The following is a 14,564-nucleotide window of genomic DNA, read 5'->3' on the forward strand; positions in this document are numbered from 1 at the left end:
AAATGGAAGATTATCCCTTCCGATATCAGTTTGGAGTGGTTGGTTATTCATTCTTGGCAGTTAGTATCATCGCTTTAAACATATTTATGAACTAGTAATTTGGTATTCTTCTTATCTTTATTTAATTGACACTTTGTCTTTGACATCTGTTTTGTGTCCTCTTAGCAAGTTGACAGTTAATTTTTAACTGATAAAATATATACAATTAAACAATTTTAAACTCCCAATTTCCCTTCGGTCCCCCCAAAAAACTGTGATAGCTATCAGTCTTGTTCCTAGTCTGATCCAAATTCCATGAACTTTAACTCTTTCTTCAAAAGAGGAAATCTTCAACTTATTGAAAACTGAAGGGATGTGGCCTCTGTTTCTAGCTCTGATCACTGAAGTCAATACCTATCTATACCTTTTGCATGACCCTCCACAAGTTTTTAACCTCATCTGTCTTATTTGATTATTAATCACTTGTTAGAGCTTATCTTTACCTTGAGCCCTCTATAGTACCTATTACAATAAGGATTGGGCTCTCTGTGCTTGTCTGTAATAATGCTAAAAGACAGTATGGAATACTTAAAGATGATAAGGAAGGGATCCCTCTGTGTCCTTGGCTCCAATCTCTTGTTATCACAGGCACCACCTTCTATTATACAGTGAAATATGATACACTAATCTGGAGATAGGAAGATTATTAAATCCACTAAAAAATTTTTAGATTTAAGAATAAATGAAAGTAAATATAAAAATATAGGTCATTTATACAGACCCCACCTATAGAGTTTTGATAAAAACAGTGAAAATATGTTTTAAAAGCAAATAGTAAATAAATATTTCATTTGATACATGTTTGGAAAGTCAATACAACCCTTATTAAATATGAAATTTAAGGTGAAAATAATTTGATTTTTTTTCTCACAAAATGAAAGTTGAATCAGAATATTTCACATTTACTATGACAGTCAACAATCAGAAGTCAAAGGAGATAAAAAAAATTATCCAGAAGCTTGTAATTAGGAATTATTGTTTTATCTGGAAGACAGCTGTAAATATTGATGGCAAAGGAAATGGACTGTTTGGCTATGAAAATGTAATGCAAATTGACAGAAAGATCTTCTGGAATCTGAGATTTGCAAAAACTGCTCTGTTCATGTGTTAGATAAGTACATTTTGGTGAAAAGGAAGAAAATATTTCTATTATATACTTTGACTTGATCAGACACAGAAATGTAGCAAAAGCAGACTTTTATCGCACTCTGACAAGCATTGTACTTGAAGGAGTGGCCTTCAACATCTTAATTGTATTGCAATTCTAGCCTCCAGGTAAATAAGAACTATGACAGTTATTGTTATTCTTATGTGAGGGAAGGAGACACTGACTTGTTACAAATTCACTGTAGAACCATGATAATGCCAAGGTTTCAACAGTACTTTGGCATGGGTCCATAACATGGTTTAGATGCAAATAAAAGAAAAAAACACTTAATGCTAGAAAACAATGAGGTGGAAGCTATGAAGTATTATAATTCTACAGTGATAAAGCCTGTAATACACATGAGATTCTGTCGTATATTCAAGGTTTTTATTGAAAGTTGCTATCGTGTAAAATGGATTTTCAAAGGAGTGGAATGTTTTGATCTTTATTTTTGATTAAGAACTTCTCAGTTTCATTTGTTACATGAAATAACATAGAAGAACTGTTTAAACAAATGAAATATAAATGCTGTTGTTAGTGAAGAAATTACTTGTGTTACATGGAATTAAAGAACTGGGATAACTATGTGATCACTGTCGTTACATAAGCACTAACCAGCTGGAAGCAGCATAATCTGAGATCAGGTTACTAGATGGATTCCTGCTTAGTGAGTGCTCCCCCAGCAGTAATTTTTTTGCTGTTCTTGTTGCTATGACCTACCTAAAACAATCTTGGAAAATTCAAGAAGGATGATTAGCAGTGAGGAAAACCATTGTAGGATAAAAAACAATAAATAAAAAGTAAAAAATAGGGTAAAATTTTGTTAATTATTAGTGAAATTGTTTTCACTTTCATAAAAAAAAGACATTTTATAGATGTAATTTTTTTATGTCATTGGAGGCTCTTACAAGGGACAAGCTATTTCTTAGTTCTAATTTGTGGGGCCATTTCTCATTCAAAATGATTCATTATCTGATCAGCTATCAAGATAATGTGACCTGAAAACTTTTTCTCCAATTTATTAGGTGTCAAATATGAACATTAGTTCTAAAAATAAACAAACAAATCCATAAATAAGAAGTGTACATCTCATTCTCTAGCTAAACTTAACTAGAACTCCTTGACCTGTTATTTTTGTTAGTTCTGTCAGTGACAGGATCATTTTGGTTTGGGGGTTAAAAATACACTGATAAGAAAGAGATTGAAGAATATTACTTCCAAAAGGAATGCAACCTGGAGGAAAGTCTGGATTTTTTTTGGATATTTCAGAGGTGTATGAGGTCTTTATTTCAGGTAAAGAAATGCTGAGACATCCACAAGAGAAGAGTAAGAAAGAGATCATTACACCTTAAACCATACACATATATATATAATGCATATTTAAATGGAAAACGAAAAGGGGAAGTTAAAAAAAATCAAGCCAGTATTTCAGACATTCATGAAATATTAAAAATTCCAGAATTAAGTGAGTAAAGCTTTAAGGTTTTTCTGTTATATAACTCAAGACACTGCAGAAATAAAGATCAGGAAAGGGACAGAGTTGGCACGACAAAAAGGTATGAGAATTCCTACTCATGCTATCTTAGTCATTAGTATATAGTGAAGATTCAACTGTAATAGGAATTAAACATTAACTGGGTCAATGATATACACCAATATTCTGATATCCTTGCTTACAAGACTCAGTGATTTACTGAGTGAATGATCTCCACTGAAGTTAACACAATAACTTACAGAGGAAGACACTACTCCACATGGGTAAAGTGATCAGAATATGGCAGGTAGGGATGACTTCCCTGAAAATATATTATTGTTTTTTGGCAAATAACTGTTCACAGATGGAATTTTAAGGAATGAGAGTGTTTACATAATATTAAAAACAATTAGGAGTTTTCCAAATACTAGCCTGTAATCATACTTCATTTATTTTTATTGTTTTGCAGCATACTTCAGTCACACCTTTCATAAGATTCCAGGTATCTATGTAAATATATCATTTAATTTAATAATTATTCATAGAGCCAAAAACATGGTGTTGTAAGCATTAGTGAACTAAAACAGTAACATTTTTCTGAGAAAATATATATAGAGATGCTAAACTAGTCAAAATCTACTGTCCTACTTTTCTAATATCAAAAATGTTGCCATGGGAATTTTAATCTTGCTGTAAACCTATAAAAAGCTACATACAAGCTTGTCCTCACTCTTCAGTCCTTAATCATACAAAAATCCCTTGGACTTAGTGATATTTTTGTTTTGTTTTTAACGGTTTCCTTTGAGCAAGGAAGAAGTGTGTGCTCTGGGTTATATTTTATATCAGTTAAAATATCCTTATTGCTTATAGTCTGTCAGTAATTGGGATTAGTCTTATATTCATGCCTCATATCGATTACCAAAATAACAGTGTAATTTTTCTTCCTTTTCTCATTTAACAGCATTCATTTTTGCCTAACAGCCACCTACTGAGCTGATTTTTAAGTCTGAATTTCAGTGTTTGTTACTGAGACCATTGGGGTTGGGATTTATCTCATCTAAATTTAGCTGAGGAAAATGTAAATGGTTTAACTTCAGCTATTCTCTGCATCATTTGTGGGGAGAATAGACACTGCTCAAAGAGAAGTCGGCCCACTTAAAAATGTTTCCTTGATCTGGATGGAGAGGCCAGTTAGGTCTACTGAGCTAGACCTTAGATAGGTGTCTTCACTTCTGTCAGATTAAATGAATCCCACCTTACATGCTTTAGGAAAATGTAGTTGTGAAATTGATTTCATTTTGATTAAAATTTTCACATACATTTTAAATATATACTGAATATGAAAACTAAACCCAAAAGCTTATTAGTCTTTCTCCAAAAAGTTAAACTACTTCTTTCAATTCAAAATGACCTGAACAATGCTCTGTAGGAATACAGTCTTTTGAGAGTCTTGATAGTCTTAACACCGCTTTAACAGTATTTGACTTCAGTTTTCTAAATATATAATGTAAAATTAGGATAACAGATATTGTTGTAGAACAGAACAACATGCAATATCTGGCTTTGTTTGGACACTTTTTTCTGCATAAGATTTTTTTGTGGATTTTTGTTCAGGACATTTTTCTTTTTCATTAAGTGTTGTACTATTTTAAAGTGAAAGGCAAATGTTACTTGCTAAAGAAATTTTCAGTGGAAAAGCTTTCAAAAGACAGAAAATATTTAATAAATAGTTCTATTTTTTCAATATTTATCAAAAATTAAATAGTTTTGCTTTCCGGGGTGCATATACAGATGCTTGAGGTGAGGTGGTTCAACACTTTTGAAGGCTCTTCTCTTTGGTTTTGTCTTCCTATCCCTTATTTTGTAAAGAAATTTTGTGCTCTATGCTGATTTTCTTACTTGATGTAATTTACATTTACCACTGAAGAAGAAAACTATAGATGATACTCTGTTTTTATTATCTAGCTCTCACAGCAACCTATGAATTACATCACTAGCAGGGTTTACAGTACAACTACCAAGATCACAATTGCTCAGTCAAGAGAATGGAGTAACAGGAAATGTGATGGATCTAATAAAATTATTTTTATTCAAGTTTTTTAATTCTTATTTTTACTTATTCTTAATTCTTTCCTTTTGCAAGTTCAGACTCTTTGCAGAAAGTAATTAGAAGATTCTCAGACTCTTTGGAACTTAATTCAGCATTTACAAGAGCTTTAATGCCCAGTGCAGCTATGAATGAGTCAATAAGTTAGATTTAAGGTAGAGATTTTATGGTATGCTACTAGATATGGAACTGAGATTACTCTACTAAATTTGTATAAGCTTGAGGTCTGGATACAAGTCCTATTGTTCATTTAGCTAGCTAAGACATGTAGACTTTAATAAATCAGAATGATGGAAATTTTGAGAGAAATAAAATACACTTGCATTGCCATAGGAACAATTTATGAAAAAGTGAAGACATCACAACATTTAGGTAACTGGGTGCTTTTACTTCCTGCAGAGACTATTTATTTCAGATGGAAATATGTATAATTTAGCTGATAGATGAAAGAACAATGAACTTTTTAGTGTTCACAGGTAATACTAGTTTCTGAAATTAGGCACAGCAGTTAAGGAGAGTGAATTTCAAAAGCTAACATACATCCAGGTTTAATTTTTATTACTTTTTTTTTTTTAAACTCTGGAAAGCAACTTTCTTTTGACCAGTCCATAATGTCTACCTTTTGGAACTTCTTTTTCCTGTTTTGCATTTTAGTTTTGTTTGATCTGCTTTCTTCACCATCTGAACTCCTTAATCTGAAAAAATGTAGGTTTATACATAACTATATCCTTTAAGATAATCCTTCTCCTTTTGACTGCCCAAATCTGCATTGTCAATGTGCATACTCCCTCATGTTTCAATAGAAACTATATCAACATTAAAGCTGAGGTAAGCAAAATAATATTTAGATTGGCTGCTCATGGTTTTATAAAACCAAATCTACGTTGATCCAAATCTTGGTCAATGTTCTCTCAAGCCACATTTTTGAGGGTGCTGACTCTGTTAAATTTTTAAATTTATTGTTCCATCCTTCATTAATTAAAACAAGACAGTGAAAATTATATGGACACTCAATGCACAAGTTAATAGTTATAATAGCCAAAATACAGTGTTATTGTCATAGGTATCAAAGCTCATGGTTGGCTGGGAAATCCAGATCTATGCTGGTGGATGCTCACTCATGAGAATGCTCACTCCTATGATATTCTCCATCACAAACATGGATTGCACGTTTTAGTCTTTATTGAGTTTCATATGAATATAAATAAGGCCCCATACAGGTATACAGAATTACATAGATACACTAATAAAGAGTATAAAATATAAACAATATATTCACAGTGATGAACTAAAGAATTAGCAAAACAGAAGCAGACAGTTCTCAAAATATAGTTGATCTTTCACTTGGCATTAAATTTTACTTTTCCACATCATTCCTTCTTAGTTTTGTAGCAAATACATTTATATCGTGCTGCCAGCAAATACCCAAGAACATGTACCATGATCATTTACTTAAGGAGCACCATTTATTTTTCTATGACAAAATGTAGCAAAAAAACGTTAAAGATTGTTTTAAACAATGCATATTGCAGTAGATAAATGTTATTAATATGTATTAAAACAGTCCTCTTTCTAATGAGTATGTATTCTAATAGTCTTCTTTCTAATTAAAAGAAAATCTTCAGGAAGAATCAAGTAGTTGTATATTATTGATCAGTTAATACAATATGATTACAGTACGTTTGTATTTACTTATGTTTAACAGATTGTACCAAAAATTAAATTTTTGTAAGAATAATACTTCAGAGGCAATAGGCCTCATATGTATGAAAATAAATAAAACATGATGTTAAAGACTGATTTACAATTTAAACAAATATAAAGAAAAACTGAAATGTTGGAAAAATGTAGTTTGAACAGATATTCTTTAGGACGTTATTGCATCTGTTAAAGCTTATTCAAGAAAATGTTAGAATACAAGTTTGTGTGACTTTTTGAATGAGGACTTCCTTAGGCTGCTGGTCTTTATTTTCATTATGTCATAAGGGTTCAGAAAGCCACTGACAAGATGATGTTGACAGAAGAAAAAGGTACGTATATTTAACACAGCAGACGATTATATTGGAATCACATAAGTACAGTTCTGAGCCAGCCTTTCTTCAAAATAATGATAGTCATTGAGGGAATTATTCGTATTTTAAAAAGATATACCTCCCTGTGTGAATCTTGTATTTCCTGGACCGTTTACAAAAAGTATAATTAAAGCATGCATCATACATTTTTCCAAACATTACTAATCAATTGTTTTATCCAGTTTTACAGTTATTCAATTAAAAATATCAATGAATGAATTTGTGAGCCAGATTAAAACTATTCAAAGAAAGATGAGTGGCAATGAGCACTTCAGTATAAATCCTTTAGTTAGTATTGAAACAGCAGATGCAATTTAATTAGATTTTTAAGTCATAGTATAGGTCTGTTAATGTAGGTAACAGTGGTCTCCCAGAAAGTGTAGTGAAAAGTTTATGAACATAAAACTATTGTTCTCCTCTCTTTGGCTTAGCCTGAGAGAGTTTACCTTCTACACTGGGTATCTATATTCCATCTAGGAAAACAAAGGACAGCATGGAGCCATTTCCAAGATCCCGATGTGAAAACCAGCTGTCTGGCTGTGATTATTATGGTATTATTTTTCAAACCACTCAGGATTATATTTGAATGCATATTCTAATCATTTGCCCTCTAGAACTTATAGCATTAAGCAACTAAAAAACACAGTGAGGAATCACAAAATTTAAAATAATTCACAACTTAAAACTTCCATTTTCTTTTTGTTCCTGCGATGATAGTAACTTGAGCGAAGCTTCCTTTGGAACTATGAGGATTAGAGACTTGCCTTAGGAATAGAAATAATCAACAACAACAATGAAACCGCAGATTCCAAGTGTTTACTCCTGAGTAAATACAGGAAAAGAAGGTCTGGGATCTAATTTAGGCGGTAAGTATTCTGGCAGCTGGACTGCTTTAGATTTATTAAATGACCGAAGCTTGATGCACCAACAACTGCAATTCTCAGTTGTGGTCTGCAGAGATCTGGCAAGTTGCCTGGTGGTGGTTTATCTTTTTTACCCAGGGCACTTACAGAATACCTGCAAAAGCAGCTGAAGAAGAAGAGGAGGAACCTGGCAAAAGATCTCAAATCTCTGAAGTAAGGAAAACTAAGACTTTGGGAATGCAGGCTGCATCTTAGACCCAGAGACAGATTTTATAATATGTTCATCTCAATATGTTTCTTTAATATTATAGTAGCTCCCACCAGATTCTAGTATGGTAAGTAATTAGATACAATAGGTGAGACAGTTTAATTTCTCTGTCATTCCAAGTACTAATAAAAATGTTTCTATGGCATGCATAGAAATACATAAATTAATGTAACTGAAATCCCTACTTATGACAGTGGCTTGAACACATTCCTAACCTGCAAAATAATGCTAATCCATCCTCTGCCAAAATAAATCATTTAGAGAAGACATCACAAATGGTAGAAAGGTGAGAAAGCATGACCTCTGGGGAACAATGAGGTTTATTTAGTTGAGAAGAGAAAAGACTGGGAGGAACACAATGATGGTCTTGCAGTATATCCAGTCTCTTCATAAAGAGGACAGTGCAAAATACCCCTTCCTGTCCACTGTATTTCCTGCATTGCAGTAATATGAAAGACGTTACTTCTCTGTTTTCAGAAGTTTGTCTAACGAATTCTGTAAAATTACTGAGCAATCGATATTCTTTGTTAATTGGAGACCTAATGTGATTTTAACTCTTTCAGTATGTTCGTGTTTATTACTTAAGAAATAATGTAAAAGATTCATGAGAGAAAATAACAATATTAATAAAAGGTTAGTAAACATCATTAACAATTAATTGTCAGCAATATATATCCCACTTAGCTTTAGTCTTTCTAACAGGAACTAAGATGACCATCAAACATAAGATGAAAAGATTCCAAAATAAAGAAATAAGCCAGGTCTTTCTGGAAGAGAGACATTAGAAAGCTAGCATGTTTGCAGGAGGACCAATATATTTGTTAGTTTATGCAGGATAAATTTGTACTTGCAGCAGATATATTTACATACCTTACATATGTAAGATATCTTAGTATTAAAAGTATCTGATGTTAGAGAGGTTACAGTCCTTTTTGATTTGTGATGAAATAATATAAAAGAAATATGGACTTCAGTAGAGTTCCTTTAAGAACTGCTTATGTTCATTTCAGGGTTTCCATCATATTCTTTAGAACACTGTCTCTCAGCTTAAGGTAAGTGCAATTTTATTCCCACTAGATTGACTACATAGTTGTATTCTTTGAGGTAAAATTTCAGTTTTAATTTAGACATAGGAGGATTTTTTCACTTATTTTTTCTCATAATCTTTTTCTCATAATCTTATATTCAATATTAGCATTAGCACAAACAAGGAAACAAGTCCTTCCTTGTTTCTTGGAAGGACTTTGGACCCACATTGTATCCTTCTCTCCAGTCCAGTCTCTGGACCTGTCTCCTTTTCCTCCTGACTCCCCTTTCCCTGGATGCCCCCCCTCTGATTCATCAGTTTTCCTTGCCTGGGGCTGTTGATGGACCCTGACAATGTGTGCTTAACATTCAATAACATTAACTTCAAACATCAGTATGGAAGGTGTATGAGATATCTAGACACTGATGTCTGATACGCCCAACAGAGATGTTTGCTTTCTCCATAGTCAATGGGACTGACATTGATCATAGCTTTGGTTGGCCCTGAAATGGTTCTCTACATGTGCCCAGAGACAGCTGTGGTGCAGCCACCTCCATGGACCAAAGAATACAGTTTCCTGGAGTGAGAAAATCTATTCTCTGTTCTCTTAGGTACTTGGTAAAAACTTTCTGCATATTAAGAGAAGGAAAACAAAGAACATAATGACTACAGAGGAAGGAATCTTCAGCTCCATTAACAAGGAGGCCCCAAAAGTATACCACTCCTGTGAGGAAAATTTTTACAAACAAGTTTTTAAAACTGTCTGTTTTATGTTGGATCTAAGCAGCTGCCTTAAATAACACAGAGCTTGCTTTACTTGTCATTAGTAATTACTCATTTGTGTGTCATTACTCATGCAATGACATAGCTACATATAAATAACAGTTCAATATTCTGATCTCCCTTCAGGTTTATATAATATAGTTTATTGCTTCCATCAGATTTTCTGCAGGATTGTATGTGAGAAAAAGATACAATGACTAGACTCTTCACTTCAAGCTCAAGGAATTTTTTTCTCTGTGATGATGATACTAATTTTTGTATTATTATGTTATCCTTTTCCAGTAAGAACCAGGGTCCTTTTGGTCAAAATGCAATAAAAATATAAATGAAAATACAACCCTTTTCTGAAGTACCACAAACTGAAATAAACTTGACATGAAGAAAAGAGATGATGGTGTGAGTGAGCAAGTTCAGCGCAAAAAGTGAATGTACCATATACAGAGAGCTAAGAACTTATGATTAGTCTAATTTAATTTTTACAGTTTAATCATAATATAGCAAACAGACTGGACTGTAACTGGACTAACACTAATATTAACACTCATAGCCCAAGCTGAAAAACTTGGGTAATACTATTACTGAAAAGTAATTACTGAAAAGTTGCAGTATTACTGGAAAACCTCAGTAATAATACAGTTATGACTGTTATACAAACTAACTTCCTAATGTCTATCCATCTTCTCTGGTGTTAAGCTCACCATTCCAGTGTCCCTTTGGGTCTCAAGGTCAACAGCACCAGTGTTCCCCAAATGGAGAGGTAAAGGGTGTCACAGAGAGTCACCAGTCCTGGAGTCTTTGCTGGAAGAAGTATGATATTCATGGTGCAGGTTTCTTCCTCCTCACTCTTTAAGTCTGCTTGGGGCTATCTTTATACATTTTCTTAACACAGTCTTCTCAGGTACTCTTTCTCTGCATTGCTGCCCAGTCATTCAGTTTTTCTGTTCTTTTTGTTATCTCTAAAACCAGCTTGGCCTGATTCACAAGGCTGTTTTCCTGGACCTCAGGTATCATTCTGGGTCTGTACTCTTTTACATCCCATTTTATTCTAGAGTCACTGACAGTTCAATACACACTTTTCTTGTTATTTCTATAAACTGAAGTTTGACTGAAACAGTTTTCTGTAATAGTTACTTGTCTGCTAGGCAATTGCTGTCACAGCTAAAACAAACTAAAATCAGCTCAGGCCAATACAAAGCCAGTGGTCTTTTTCTACAGTGGCAGAAATCACACTTACTAGGGAGCACAATGTGAGAATAGGAAAGAGAGTTACATGAATTGAATGGAGTTTTCATACAGTATTCCTTATTGTTCCCATTTTTTGTATTATTTAGATATTTTTATTATCTGCATAAATTTGGTGATCACAGAAAAATATTTGATAAAATTTGGATTTGGGAGTTTCAAATAAGAAAAGGGAGATTGCAGAATAGAAGAATATAATGAGGAACTGATCTATTTTTGAAGAAAAAGCTACTGTGCGGTAATAGTATAATCAAATCTGCAAAATATTATTGAGCTCCTGCATCAGGTTGATGCCACATTGTTCCTGGAAAGCAGGGATGGTCATAGTTTGAATTTTCTGTATTCACTGTGTCTGTCCATTAATTTTGTGTCTGTCTTCCAAGAGCCTTTAATACCTCTCTGCTTATTTCTCTAGTGTTTTCTATTATTATTAATGAAAATCAAAGTCTCATAAAAGAACTACAAAGGTCAATTTTAATGTTGATTTACTCAAAGGGAAAAATTGGAAGAAAAAGAACAGATATCAGAGAAAGATGGTGTTATAGAAAATGACATTTAAGATTAAATTATACGTGGGGCTCATATATAAGCCCCAAAGTGAAGAGTGAAGAGCCTGACATTGTTCCATATTGAGTTAATCTCTATTTTAGCACTTCAGGTATATCTGTAGAGAATGTGTGTAAACATAATACTGAAAGCATGTAATCTGAAAGTGGTTTTGTTACTATTAAACAACTGGAAATAATGGAATGTAAGATCTGAGAGCACAAGACATCTACCCATGGGCAATGGTGGCTTCAAGAACAAAAGCAATTAAATGCAACATTTTTATAGAAGGTTCAATATTAGTAACATTTTTTCCCACATTTAAAATCAAAGTAAATAGAATTTTGCTTGTTGGTTGCATGCTCAGATTCTAAGTAAGAGATTAAAAACAAGAGAAATTAAAAAGAGAAAGTTATTAAGGTTTTGGAGTTAAAGCCAATACACCAAACGCAGAATCAACAACTCTCCCAGGGACAGAACACCACAGGTATGAAAATAGCATAAATAAAATGAATAAGTAATTTGCAGAACATTTCTGTCAGACAAGTGTATCTTATTTACAAATGCCCTCCAAACTTTCTTTCCAAAAGCCTGCCCCACTGTCTTGGTTCCAGTCTTCTAACCCCACATCATTCAGAGATTCCCTTTCCCTGACTTAATTTCTTCCTGTGTGTACCAAATTCCCCATCAATCCTTGTGTTATAGAAGCACTGTGTTACAAAGAAGGTGGTAGAACAGGATCATAATAACAAAATGGCAATCCTAAAATCATAGTATTATGCCACAGTAGAACGGCATAACAATGTTATTACTCTCCAAATTATACGATAATGCCAAAGCTATTTTAAGGTATAAACCCAAAAGAGTAACTAACAAAACACATTCTGAACCTATTTATTGGCGTAAGCATACTCTTTAGCCTACTCCATGAAATTAGCAGAAATTAGATTCTAATTTGAATATGACCAAAAGGTGCAATGCCATTTTGATCTTGACCCAAATTTCATTGAAGATAATGGTAGATTTTTCTTGTCCCCATTCCAGTAAGCTTTAGATAAGTTTTAGTGTGTGAAGTGACGTGCTCTAAAATTAATTAATGTTATTACTTAATTATGTAAGATAATTTTGTAGTTCTAATGCCTTTTTCCAGTTTAAGAGGAAGAAATACTTCTTAAACCTGTAGAAAACATCTTTTTAATTTTATTTATTATATTTGTCTATTTTTTTCTGTAGTATAACAGTGCACAGCATAGAAACAAATATGGAATACATGTATAACTTTCTGCATTTTATCCTCTTTAAATGTACAGCTGTATTGCAATTTGTTGTATGGTGTCACAATGTTACAATAGTGTTTATTTACTTGGGATAAGTGATTAAAGAAGATTATTTTGCTGAAGTTAACAAGGAAGAAGGAATAAGCTAAGAGTGTAATGTTGCGTGTTTGTAGGTTTCTTACTTAATTTTTAAATGCATTGAAATATTTAGATTTAAAAACTGTATTTCCAATTGTCTCCTTTTGAGAAGTAGAATGAAGTTAGAATTGCTTTCTATAACTGTCAGATTAATTGCACTGGAAGCACATATTGTGTGGCAGCAGTATCAGATCCTTGGTTCTTCTGTGCTAAGGAACCTCAGCTCTATTTTAGATGGTCCAGGGAAGTGAGATCATTTGATGTTCATAGCCATTGTTGTTTGGGGTTTTTTTGTTTATTTTTCGGCCTGCTGACCATTGTTCTAACTCTCATCTCTTGTAAAATAGTTACACTACTGTATGGGAAAGTGCAGAAGAATGTCGAGGAGATAGGCGATGGAAGCTAGCCGGACCGTTCCGTGGGAGAAGAAGCATCAACAGGACATGTTGACCCCTAGCCATGTAGCTGGGCCTATGCCAGTGTGGTGTGCACCTGGGCTTTGACTCGAGATTAGCGATGAGCTCAATGTGCCCACTGCGCATGTGTGTAGTACACAGAACCCACGTATAGTGCCCCCCCGGCGTTCCTCGCCATGGACCGACGCTCAGCGGTGCCAGGGACTCTCCCGCTCCTTTATTGCCTCGATCGGGAAATCGCTGGGGAACCCCCGCTCAGACGCAGAGGTAATAAACGCTCAGCATTAACCTTAGTGTGCCTTGTGTTTGTGCATCTGTTCCTGCCGGGAGTCCAGGCGTCGCCCCTGCCGGACCCTTACAACTACACACTGGAAGGGCACTGAATCAAAACTGCCAGTTCAGGACACCTAATCCTCCCATAGAATGATGAAAACATAGTAACTGTTATGCTGGAACTGAACTGATGCTGTAACTGATGACATGAATATTTAAAGTATTCATAGCTAACACTTTCATTCAAACTGTTTAATATGCTGCACCTTTAAGTAAACACTTATATTAGAGAATTACACTAGGAATATTGTAATAAACATTGGTGCCACATTTAGGATTACTCATTTAGGTTAATGGAGAAAAGATAGAAATTCATAATTCTCACAGTATCTTTTCTGAAGTTTCTGGTTGCTTATACAGGACTAGGTAGGCATAAACAACTTCAGAATTTTACTGATTGATTTATAGAGTGGTCTGAGGAAAAGATTTTAAAATTCATTAAGCACTGTTTTATAGTGTTTTACATTAGCCAATAGCAAGAGGATTGTCTTATCTTAAACCAAAGTGGAACCAGATGGCTGGCACCAAAAATTTACAAGGTTTGTGATTTTTTTAAACAAGGATTTGGAGAAAGCCTTGAAAAACATTTATTTCAGGATAAGGCATTTGCAAAGTGTACCAGAAAGTCAAAGATATTCTTGAAACAGGAGAAGAAAAAAAAAAGGCATTTGAAATGGAGGGAATGGATGAAGACATAGAAATGGTTTGGGGAAAGAAATCTAAACCAAGAGGACAGATACAGGGTTAAAACAATATACATCCAGGCAAATGCAAAGCAAACCAACAAAAAACAAGATGGAAATATTATAACTTAAGTGAAAAAAGTAAAAAC

The 14,564-nt window shown here is 33.7% G+C and overlaps 1 long non-coding RNA gene across 1 annotated transcript; it reads left to right on the top strand.

Moving 5' to 3' along the window:
• The first annotated feature begins 7,839 nt into the window (after window positions 1-7,839).
• Window positions 7,840-13,588, top strand: LOC106498703 (uncharacterized). The gene is made up of 4 exons (XR_001295021.2): window positions 7,840-7,915; window positions 8,981-9,022; window positions 9,609-9,723; window positions 13,331-13,588. It is a non-coding gene; the product is annotated as an uncharacterized lncRNA (long non-coding RNA).
• The last annotated feature ends 976 nt before the right edge of the window (window positions 13,589-14,564 follow it).

The sequence above is a fragment of the Apteryx mantelli genome, chromosome 5 (genome assembly GCF_036417845.1).
Source record: "Apteryx mantelli isolate bAptMan1 chromosome 5, bAptMan1.hap1, whole genome shotgun sequence".
Taxonomy (NCBI): Eukaryota; Metazoa; Chordata; class Aves; order Apterygiformes; family Apterygidae; genus Apteryx; species Apteryx mantelli.